Source organism: Rana temporaria, chromosome 3 (genome assembly GCF_905171775.1).
Source record: "Rana temporaria chromosome 3, aRanTem1.1, whole genome shotgun sequence".
NCBI lineage: Eukaryota > Metazoa > Chordata > Amphibia > Anura > Ranidae > Rana > Rana temporaria.
In genome coordinates, this window is record NC_053491.1 from 210,060,612 (window position 1) to 210,073,141 (window position 12,530).

Here is a 12,530-nt window from a genome sequence, read left to right on the forward strand (position 1 = left end):
CACGCTGGGCACTGGACAAACCACTAGGGACAAAGGGGGTGTGTAATTATTTCATACAATACTGTAATCTGTAATATTACAGTATACTGTATGTGTATTGTGTTTTTCACTTTTTGAATTTGGCGGCGAACTCCGTCCCCTTGCGTCGTAACGTCGCAGGGAACGGAGCTTGGCGGCACTGTGAATCGAGCGAGGAGACGCAGCGGAGGAGCCCGCACACACAGCGGGGACACATCGCAGGATCCAGGCACAAGGTAAGTAACTTCCCCCTGCATCCTGCAATGCAATTCTGAGTCTGGCTCGGGGATACCGCTTTTGGAATAAAAAATTCACCCCGAGCCTGACTCGGGATTACCGCTAAGGAGGTTAAATAGTGTTTTTGGTTTGTGAAGCTCAGATGCAGTAGAGAACCACTTTAATAAACATACTCACAATGGTTTTCCAAAAAGATTAAAACATTTTTTTTGGGCTTTAGATATACTTTAAAGTGGTGGTAAACTATGTAGTTTTATTTTTAACTACATGTAAACTTATAATAAAGCTTACCTTTAGGTTAAATAATACACCGCTTAGGAGCTATTCTAGGGAGCAGCAGCTGGTGATGTCACTGGCACATGCTCTCTGAAGGAATGGCATAATGCATTGAAGGATACATGTAAAGAAGCATCACAAGAAAGGTTACAGGCCACAGAATTAGCCATTGAGGGTCTAGCGGGTTACAGGCCCAAAGGGTGAGTTTTAAGGAATGGGGTTGTATGGCTGCATAAGTGTAGTTATCTGCAGGGGAGTGAAAATTGGAACTTCCCAGTTCAGGAGAGAGTGTGTATAGTAGTCACAACAGAAAGAAAGAGAATAGAGATGAAGAGGAGATAAAAAGAGGTGGAGGATAAGGTGGGGGAACCCCAGAGGCTCTTATCCTAGTTAGCATGGTTACAAACTTTAACGTTAACTGGAAAGGTGAGGCTTTTTCCCTCTGTTTACAGCTGGTGATCTGACCAGTAAGGCCTCATACACACGATAGGTTAAACAGAGGACAATGGTCTGATGGACCGTTTTCATCGGTCAAAACCGATCGTGTGTGAGCCCCATAGGTTATTTAACCATTGGTTAAAAAAAAGCCAATTTGCTTTAAATTTAACCGATGGATTCTTAACCGATAGGTCAAAACCAATCGTTAGTAGGCATAACCATTGGTTAAAAATCCACGCATGCTCAGAATCAAGTCGATGCATGCTTGGAAGCATTGAACGCCGTTGTGTTTTACGTCACCGCATTCTGACACGATCGTTTTTTTAACCGATGGTATGTAGGCACACCGGACCATCAGACAGCTTCATCGGTTAACTTTTGAAAACGGTCCATCAGACCGTTCTCATCGAATGGACTGATTGTGTGTCCGCGGCTTAACACCTCCTGTATTAGTGAGACACACCTCTGAATGAATGAGCACAGGAGGCATGGAAGACAGCAGCATTGTCAGTCTAGGAAGAGAGTAGTGTGCTGAATAATCTGCTGATTACAAGATTTGGATACACTAACAAATTGAAGCCAAACTCCAATTTACACTTTATAATCAGTTTCAGCAAACATTTTTTTTACCTTTTTGGGATAAAGGTTTGCATGAATAAACAAAAAACTGATCATTTTAAGCACCCCTGTTAGTGTTAAGTGGGTTGTTGCATCCATGTAAACTGATACATTCTGCTGGAGAACTTGAAGAAAGCCTTAAAAAATTAACTAATACAGCCATCGTATGAGTTGGTAAGCTGCCATATAATAAATTCTTGCATCTGGGTTTAATACTGCTTTACTGTGGCATGTTTGTTAATTATATTACTGCTAAAGTTAATTATTTTCTTTTTTAGTAAATACGCGTAAACAGCTGAATTTACCTCCGATAGAAGTTGTTGAAGTTAACCCAGAGAATTACCCTAACTATAAGGTAATTCTATGATGCAGATTAAATGTGTGTGCTTATAAATTGTATGTGTGTCTTTTTTAGGATCTTGTTGATAAGACATCCTTTAAAGTGTTATAAATCTTAGGACACTGCATTCACTATATCTGGTCTCCCACAGTACACAGAACATGGAAATTAACATGCAACTAGAAAATGCATTTCCTGAGGAAAATGCGAGTGGGAATGCTGAATTGCTGAGCCCGCACCAAAGCCATTCACCATAACCACTACACTATCTTTAGGACACACAGCTCCTTTCTCTATCTGCAAAGTAGAGAGTATCCTGACTTCCTGGTCGCCCCTCCCCCCTCAAGAGGTTTCCCCCCCTCCCCCAGGTCAGTGAGGAGGAATATTGCCCTGAGGTAAGGAAAGCTATTTATGGAAAGAAATACCATTACAAACGCCTTTTATTCACAGACCAAATACATGAATTACGCCTTCAAACAAAAGTTAATAAATCCACAACCGTATATGCGATCGATACAGCGACTTCACCGTTTGAAAGACACGGCCCTTGTGAACGCATCGATATGAAATTTATGTTGATAAACTTAAAAATGTGGCCATGTCAGCGATTTAGAAAAGAGCGTCGTTGTGTGTTTTGCAGAAACATTTTTTAGACTTTTTAACATGAGAGTCTATGAGAAAAGATTTCAGGCTGTTGTCCTTTAGAAGCTCCAGGAACTAAAACTAAAATATGTATCACAAAACTGATCACATTGCCTGAAACCAGACAAGCATAGCTACGTTTTGATATATAAATTGTGTATGACAAGTAGATCTTGTGGGCGTGAGAGCAATTTGTTCCCCCTTTTTTTAAAGATAATATTTTTTGTGGATGATCTCCACTCTAAAGGTCACATGACACACTCTAAACCTGCTCCATAGGATTACATTATAACCGATAAAAAAATCACTAAACGTAAATTGCGTTTTCACAAAAACCGTAAAAGATATCAATCTAAAAAGTCATGTTTGGATAGCTGAATATTTTGTGACCGCTTTAAAGTTTGTTTGGTGTCTGTAAGTGAAAGTATGAAGGAGCTGAAACTTTTGGCAGAACGTGTGTTTTGAAGCAGGAAAAAGGATGTTCTCATTGACTTCAATGTTAAAAAAAGTGTCTAAAAGCTTAATATTTTAAAAAGTATAAATAGTACAAAAAAACTTGAAGAAGTCCCATCGTTAGCTGAACGAGACGAACATTTTAAAAGTTGAATGGTCTCAATAGCTGAAAGTATGCAGAAGTTACGCAGAGCCAAAAAACGTACGGAATAAAGGATAAAATTAAAACTAGACAATGCATTTCGTGAGGAAAATGCGAGTGGGAATGCTGAATTGCTGAGCCCGCGCCAAAGCCATTCACCATAACCACTACACTATCTTTAGGACACACAGCTCCTTTCTCTATCTGCAAAGTAGAGAGTATGCTGACTTCCTGGTCGCCCCTCCCCCCTCAAGAGGTTTCCCCTCCCCCCAGGTCAGTGAGGAGGAATATTGCACTGAGGTAAGGAAAGCTATTTATGGAAAGAAATTCCATTACAAACGCCTTTTATTTACAGACCAAATACATGAAATACGCCTTCAAACAAAACGTAATAAATCCACAACCGTACATGCGATCGATACAGCGACTACACCGTTTGAAACACAAGGCTTTTGTGAACGCATCGATATGAAATTTATGTTGATAAACTTAAAAATGTGGCCATGTCAGCGATTTAAAAAAGAACGTCTTTGTGTGTTTTGCAGAAACATTTTTTAGACTTTTTAACATGACGGTCAATGGGAGTGGGGTTGGAAGCACTTGTCTTTTAGAAGCTCCTGGAACGAAAAGTCAAATGCCTATAGCAAAACTGATCACATTGCCTGAAACCAGACAAGCATAGCTACGTTTTGATATATAAATTGTGTATGACAAGTAGATCTTGTGGGCGTGAGAGCAATTTGTTCCCCCTTTTTTAAAGATAATTTTTTTTGTGGATGATCTGTGCTGTAATGGTCACATGACACACTCTAAACCTGCTCCATAGAAACACATTGTAACCGATAACATTTTCTGAAAAATTCACCAAACGTAAATTGCGTTTTCACAAAAACCGTAAAAGATATCAATCTAAAAAGTCATGTTTGGATAGCCGAATATTTTGTGACCGCTTTAAAGTTTGTTTGGTGTCTGTAAGTGAAAGTATGAAGGAGCTGAAACTTTTGGCAGAACGTGTGTTTTGAAGCAGGAAAAAGGATGTTCTCATTGACTTCAATGTTAAAAAAAGTGTCTAAAAGCTTAATATTTTAAAAAGTATAAATAGTACAAAAAAACTTGAAGAAGTCCCATCGTTAGCTGAACGAGATGAACATTTTAAAAGTTGAATGGTCTCAATAGCTGAAAGTATGCAGAAGTTACGCAGAGCCAAAAAACGTACGGAATAAAGGATAAAATTAAAATTAAGAACTAGAAAATGCATTTCCTGAGGAAAATGCGAGTGGGAATGCTGAATTGCTGAGCCCGCACCAAAGCCATTCACCATAACCACTACACTATCTTTAGGACACACAGCTCCTTTCTCTATCTGCAAAGTAGAGAGTATCCTGACTTCCTGGTCGCCCCTCCCCCCTCAAGAGGTTTCACCCCCTCCCCCAGGTCAGTGAGGAGGAATATTGCCCTGAGGTAAGGAAAGCTATTTATGGAAAGAAATAGCATTACAAACGCCTTTTAATTCACAGACCAAATACATGAATTACGCCTTCAAACAAAAGTTAATAAATCCACAACCGTATATGCGATCGATACAGCGACTTCACCGTTTGAAAGACACGGCCCTTGTGAACGCATCGATATGAAATTTATGTTGATAAACTTAAAAATGTGGCCATGTCAGCGATTTAGAAAAGAGCGTCGTTGTGTGTTTTGCAGAAACATTTTTTAGACTTTTTAACATGAGAGTCTATGAGAGAAGATTTCAGGCTGTTGTCCTTTAGAAGCTCCTGGAACTAAAACTAAAATACGTATCACAAAACTGATCACATTGCCTGAAACCAGACAAGCATAGCTACGTTTTGATATATAAATTGTGTATGACAAGTAGATCTTGTGGGCGTGAGAGCAATTTGTTCCCCCTTTTTTTAAAGATAATTTTATTTTTCAATGATCTGCACTCTAAAGGTCACATGACACACTCTAAACCTGCTCCATAGGAATTCATTATAACCGATTACATTTTCTGAAAATATCACTAAACGTAAATTGCGTTTTCACAAAAACCGTAAAAGATATCAATCTAAAAAGTCATGTTTGGATAGCTGAATATTTTGTGACCGCTTTAAAGTTTGTTTGGTGTCTGTAAGTGAAAGTATGAAGTAGCTGAAACTTTTGGCAGAACGTGTGTTTTGAAGCAGGTAAAAGGATGTTCTCATTGACTTCAATGTTAAAAAAAAGTGTCTAAAAGCTTAATATTTTAAAAAGTATAAATAGTACAAAAAAACTTGAAGAAGTCCCATCGTTAGCTGAACGAGATGAACATTTTAAAAGTTGAATGGTCTCAATAGCTGAAAGTATGCAGAAGTTACGCAGAGCCAAAAAACGTACGGAATAAAATTAAAATTAAGAATAATAAAAAACGAATATCAATACTGGGAATGCTTATTAAAGCATTCCCACTAAAAATGCATTCCCTGAGGAAAATGCGAGTGGGAATGCTGAATTGCTGAGCCCGCACCAAAGCCATTCACCATAACCACTACACTATCTTTAGGACACACAGCTCCTTTCTCTATCTGCAAAGTAGAGAGTATGCTGACTTCCTGGTCGCCCCTCCCCCCTCAAGAGGTTTCCCCTCCCCCCAGGTCAGTGAGGAGGAATATTGCACTGAGGTAGAAAGCTATTTATGGAAAGAAATTCCATTACAAACGCCTTTTAATTCACAGACCAATACATTAATTACGCCTCCAAACAAAACGTAATAAATCCACAACCGTACATGCGATCGATACAGCGACTTCACCGTTTGAAAGACACGGCCCTTGTGAACGCATCGATATGAAATTTATGTTGATAAACTTAAAATTGTGGCCATGCCAGCGATTTAGAAAAAAATACGTATCACAAAACTGATCACATTGCCTGAAACCAGACAAGCATACCTACGTTTTGATATATAAATTGTGTATGACAAGTAGATCTTGTGGGCGTGAGAGCAATTTGTTCGCCCTTTTTTTAAAGATAATTTTTGTTTTCAAAGATCTCCACTGTAAAGGTCACATGACACACTCTAAATCCCTTCCATAGGGTTACATTACAACCGATTCCATTTTCTGAAAAAAATCGCTAAACGTAAATTGCGTTTTCACAAAAACCGTAAAAGATATTAATCTGTAAAGTCATGTTTGGATAGCCGAATATTTTGTGACCGCTTTAAAGTATGTTTGGTGTCTGTAAGTGAAAGTATGAAGGAGCTGAAACTTTTGGCAGAACGTGTGTTTTGAAGCGGTAAAAAGCATGTTCTCATTGACTTCAATGTTAAAAAAAAGTGTCTAAAAGCTTAATATTTTAAAAAGTATAAATAGTACAAAAAAACTTGAAGAAGTCCCATCGTTAGCTGAACGAGACGAACATTTTAATAGTTGAATGGTCTCAATAGCTGAAAGTATGCAGAAGTTACGCAGAGCCAAAAAACGTACGGAATAAAGGATGAAATTAAAACTAGACAATGCATTTCCTGAGGAAAATGCGAGTGGGAATGCTGAATTGCTGAGCCCGCACCAAAGCCATTCACCATAACCACTACAGTATATTTAGGACATACAAGCAGTGTTCCTTCAGTACTTATAAAGCCTAATATCACACAGCTCCTTTCTCTATCTGCAATATAGAGAGTGTCCTGACTTGCCTGGTCGCCCCTCCCCCCTCCCCCCTCAAGAGGCTTTCTCCACATGAGGTGGGGGAGGAGGACTGCACTGAGGTAAGGAAAGCTATTTAGGGAATCAAAATACCATTAGAAACGCTTTCATCCACACGCAAAATCAGTTATCGTAGCCTTCAAACAAAACGTAATAAATCCACAACCGTACATGCGATCGATACAGCGACTACACCATTTGAAACACAAGGCTTTTGTGAACGCATCGATATGAAATTTATGTTGATAAACTTAAAAATGTGGCCATGTCAGCGATTTAGAAAAGAGCGTCTTTGTGTGTTTTGCAGGAATTTTTTTTAGACTTTTTAACATGACGGTCAATGGGAGGGCGTTTGAGGCACTTGTCCTTTAGAAGCTCCTGGAACTAAAAGTCAAATGCCTATCGCAAAACTGATCACATTGCCTGAAACCAGACAAGCATACCTACGTTTTGATATATAAATTGTGTATGACAAGTAGATCTTGTGGGCGTGAGAGCAATTTGTTCGCCCTTTTTTTAAAGATAATTTTTGTTTTCAAAGATCTCCACTCTAAAGGTCACATGACACACTCTAAACCTGCTCCATAGGATTACATTATAACCGGTAAAAAAATCACTAAACGTAAATTGCGTTTTCACAAAAACCGTATAAGATATCAATCTAAAAAGTCATGTTTGGATAGCTGAATATTTTGTGACCGCTTTAAAGTTTGTTTGGTGTCTGTAAGTGAAAGTATGAAGGAGCTGAAACTTTTGGCAGAACGTGTGTTTTGAAGCAGGAAAAAGGATGTTCTCATTGACTTCAATGTTAAAAAAAGTGTCTAAAAGCTTAATATTTTAAAAAGTATAAATAGTACAAAAAAACTTGAAGAAGTCCCATCGTTAGCTGAACGAGATGAACATTTTAAAAGTTGAATGGTCTCAATAGCTGAAAGTATGCAGAAGTTACGCAGAGCCAAAAAACGTACGGAATAATAAAATTAAAATTAAAATTAAGAAGAAGAACTAGAAAATGCATTCCCTGAGGAAAATGCGAGTGGGAATGCTGAATTGCTGAGCCCGCGCCAAAGCCATTCACCATAACCACTACACTATCTTTAGGACACACAGCTCCTTTCTCTATCTGCAAAGTAGAGAGTATGCTGACTTCCTGGTCGCCCCTCCCCCCTCAAGAGGTTTCCCCTCCCCCCAGGTCAGTGAGGAGGAATATTGCACTGAGGTAAGGAAAGCTATTTATGGAAAGAATTACCATTACAAACGCTTTTTAATTCACAGACCAATACATGAATTACGCCTTCAAACAAAACGTAATAAATCCACAACCGTACATGCGATCGATACAGCGACTTCACCGTTTGAAAGACACGGCCCTTGTGAACGCATCGATATGAAATTTATGTTGATAAACTTAAAATTGTGGCCATGCCAGCGATTTAGAAAAGAGCGTCTTTGTGTGTTTTGCAGGAAAATTTTTAACATTTTTAACATGACGGTCAATGAGAGTGGTTTTGTCGCTCTTGTCCTTTAGAAGCTCCTGGAACTAAAACTAAAATACGTATCACAAAACTGATCACATTGCCTGAAACCAGACAAGCATACCTACGTTTTGATATATAAATTGTGTATGACAAGTAGATCTTGTGGGCGTGAGAGCAATTTGTTCGCCCTTTTTTTAAAGATAATTTTTGTTTTCAAAGATCTCCACTGTAAAGGTCACATGACACACTCTAAATCCCTTCCATAGGGTTACATTATAACCGATTCCATTTTCTGAAAAAATCGCTAAACGTAAATTGCGTTTTCACAAAAACTGTAAAAGATATCAATCTGAAAAGTCATGTTTGGATAGCTGAATATTTTGTGACCGCTTTAAAGTTTGTTTGGTGTCTGTAAGTGAAAGTATGAAGGAGCTGAAACTTTTGGCAGAACGTGTGTTTTGAAGCAGGAAAAAGGATGTTCTCATTGACTTCAATGTTAAAAAAAAGTGTCTAAAAGCTTAATATTTTAAAAAGTATAAATAGTACAAAAAAACTTGAAGAAGTCCCATCGTTAGCTGAACGAGATGAACATTTTAAAAGTTGAATGGTCTCAATAGCTGAAAGTATGCAGAAGTTACGCAGAGCCAAAAAACGTACGGAATAATAAAATTAAAATTAAAATTAAGAAGAAGAACTAGAAAATGCATTCCCTGAGGAAAATGCGAGTGGGAATGCTGAATTGCTGAGCCCGCACCAAAGCCATTCACCATAACCACTACACTATCTTTAGGACACACAGCTCCTTTCTCTATCTGCAAAGTAGAGAGTATGCTGACTTCCTGGTCGCCCCTCCCCCCTCAAGAGGTTTCCCCTCCCCCCAGGTCAGTGAGGAGGAATATTGCACTGAGGTAGAAAGCTATTTATGGAAAGAAATTCCATTACAAACGCCTTTTAATTCACAGACCAATACATTAATTACGCCTCCAAACAAAACGTAATAAATCCACAACCGTACATGCGATCGATACAGCGACTTCACCGTTTGAAAGACACGGCCCTTGTGAACGCATCGATATGAAATTTATGTTGATAAACTTAAAATTGTGGCCATGCCAGCGATTTAGAAAAGAGCGTCTTTGTGTGTTTTGCAGGAAAAATTTTTAAATTTTTAACATGGACGGTCAATGAGAGTGGTTTTGTCACTCTTGTCCTTTAGAAGCTCCTGGAACTAAAACTAAAATACGTATCACAAAACTGATCACATTGCCTGAAACCAGACAAGCATACCTACGTTTTGATATATAAATTGTGTATGACAAGTAGATCTTGTGGGCGTGAGAGCAATTTGTTCGCCCTTTTTTTAAAGATAATTTTTGTTTTCAAAGATCTCCACTCTAAAGGTCACATGACACACTCTAAACCTGCTCCATAGGATTACATTATAACCGATAAAAAAATCACTAAACGTAAATTGCGTTTTCACAAAAACCGTATAAGATATCAATCTAAAAAGTCATGTTTGGATAGCTGAATATTTTGTGACCGCTTTAAAGTTTGTTTGGTGTCTGTAAGTGAAAGTATGAAGGAGCTGAAACTTTTGGCAGAACGTGTGTTTTGAAGCAGGAAAAAGGATGTTCTCATTGACTTCAATGTTAAAAAAAAGTGTCTAAAAGCTTAATATTTTAAAAAGTATAAATAGTACAAAAAAACTTGAAGAAGTCCCATCGTTAGCTGAATGAGACGAACATTTTAAAAGTTAAATGGTCTCAATAGCTGAAAGTATGCAGAAGTTACGCAGAGCCAAAAAACGTACGGAATAAAATTAAGAAGAAGAATAATAACTAGAAAATGCATTCCCTGAGGAAAATGCGAGTGGGAATGCTGAATTGCTGAGCCCGCACCAAAGCCATTCACCATAACCACTACACTATCTTTAGGACACACAGCTCCTTTCTCTATCTGCAAAGTAGAGAGTATCCTGACTTCCTGGTCGCCCCTCCCCCCTCAAGAGGTTTCCCCTCCCCCCCAGGTCAGTGAGGAGGAATATTGCCCTGAGGTAAGGAAAGCTATTTATGGAAAGAAATTCCATTACAAACGCCTTTTAATTCACAGACCAATACATTAATTACGCCTCCAAACAAAACGTAATAAATCCACAACCGTACATGCGATCGATACAGCGACTTCACCGTTTGAAAGACACGGCCCTTGTGAACGCATCGATATGAAATTTATGTTGATAAACTTAAAATTGTGGCCATGCCAGCGATTTAGAAAAGAGCGTCTTTGTGTGTTTTGCAGGAAAATGTTTTAAATTTTTAACATGGACGGTCAATGAGAGTGGTTTTGTCACTCTTGTCCTTTAGAAGCTCCTGGAACTAAAACTAAAATACGTATCACAAAACTGATCACATTGCCTGAAACCAGACAAGCATACCTACGTTTTGATATATAAATTGTGTATGACAAGTAGATCTTGTGGGCGTGAGAGCAATTTGTTCGCCCTTTTTTTAAAGATAATTTTTGTTTTCAAAGATCTCCACTCTAAAGGTCACATGACACACTCTAAACCTGCTCCATAGGATTACATTATAACCGATAAAAAAATCACTAAACGTAAATTGCGTTTTCACAAAAACCGTATAAGATATCAATCTAAAAAGTCATGTTTGGATAGCTGAATATTTTGTGACCGCTTTAAAGTTTGTTTGGTGTCTGTAAGTGAAAGTATGAAGGAGCTGAAACTTTTGGCAGAACGTGTGTTTTGAAGCAGGAAAAAGGATGTTCTCATTGACTTCAATGTTAAAAAAAAGTGTCTAAAAGCTTAATATTTTAAAAAGTATAAATAGTACAAAAAAACTTGAAGAAGTCCCATCGTTAGCTGAATGAGACGAACATTTTAAAAGTTAAATGGTCTCAATAGCTGAAAGTATGCAGAAGTTACGCAGAGCCAAAAAACGTACGGAATAAAATTAAGAAGAAGAATAATAAAAAACGAATATCAATACTGGGAATGCTTATTAAAGCATTCCCACTAAAAAACGAATATCAATACTGGGAATGCTTATTAAAGCATTCCCACTAATAATAAAAAACAAATATCAATACTGGGAATGCTTATTAAAGCATTCCCACTAATAAAAAACGAATATCAATACTGGGAATGCTTATTAAAGCATTCCCACTAATTAAGAACTAGACAATGCATTTCCTGAGGAAAATGCGAGTGGGAATGCTGAATTGCTGAGCCCGCACCAAAGACATTCACCATAACCACTACAGTATATTTAGGACATACAAGCAGTGTTCCTTCAGTACTTATAAAGCCTAATATCACACAGCTCCTTTCTCTATCTGCAATATAGAGAGTGTCCTGACTTGCCTGGTCGCCCCTCCCCCCTCCCCCCTCAAGAGGCTTTCTCCACATGAGGTGGGGGAGGAGGACTGCACTGAGGTAAGGAAAGCTATTTAGGGAATCAAAATACCATTAGAAACGCTTTCATCCACACGCAAAATCAGTTATCATAGCCTTCAAACAAAACGTAATAAATCCACAACCGTACATGCGATCGATACAGCGACTACACCATTTGAAACACAAGGCTTTTGTGAACGCATCGATATGAAATTTATGTTGATAAACTTAAAAATGTGGCCATGTCAGCGATTTAGAAAAGAGCGTCTTTGTGTGTTTTGCAGGAATTTTTTTTTGACTTTTTAACATGACGGTCAATGAGAGTGGTTTTGTCGCTCTTGTCCTTTAGAAGCTCCTGGAACTAAAACTAAAATACGTATCACAAAACTGATCACATTGCCTGAAACCAGACAAGCATACCTACGTTTTGATATATAAATTGTGTATGACAAGTAGATCTTGTGGGCGTGAGAGCAATTTGTTCGCCCTTTTTTTAAAGATAATTTTTGTTTTCAAAGATCTCCACTGTAAAGGTCACATGACACACTCTAAATCCCTTCCATAGGGTTACATTATAACCGATTCCATTTTCTGAAAAAATCGCTAAACGTAAATTGCGTTTTCACAAAAACCGTAAAAGATATCAATATGAAAAGTCATGTTTGGATAGCTGAATATTTTGTGACCGCTTTAAAGTTTGTTTGGTGTCTGTAAGTGAAAGTATGAAGGAGCTGAAACTTTTGGCAGAACGTGTGTTTTGAAGCAGGAAAAAGGATGTTCTCAT

General features: G+C 38.1%; 1 protein-coding gene across 1 annotated transcript in view; it reads left to right on the forward strand.

Moving 5' to 3' along the window:
• The first annotated feature begins 1,680 nt into the window (after window positions 1-1,680).
• The window catches only part of LOC120930414 (ankyrin-repeat domain containing transcription coregulator asaA-like), a 40,855-nt gene continuing 30,005 nt past the window's right edge, over window positions 1,681-12,530 (forward strand). The window contains exon 1 of the mRNA XM_040341602.1: window positions 1,681-1,942. The gene's annotated coding sequence lies outside the window, so the exon portion shown is untranslated. The remainder of the gene's footprint in view (window positions 1,943-12,530) is intronic.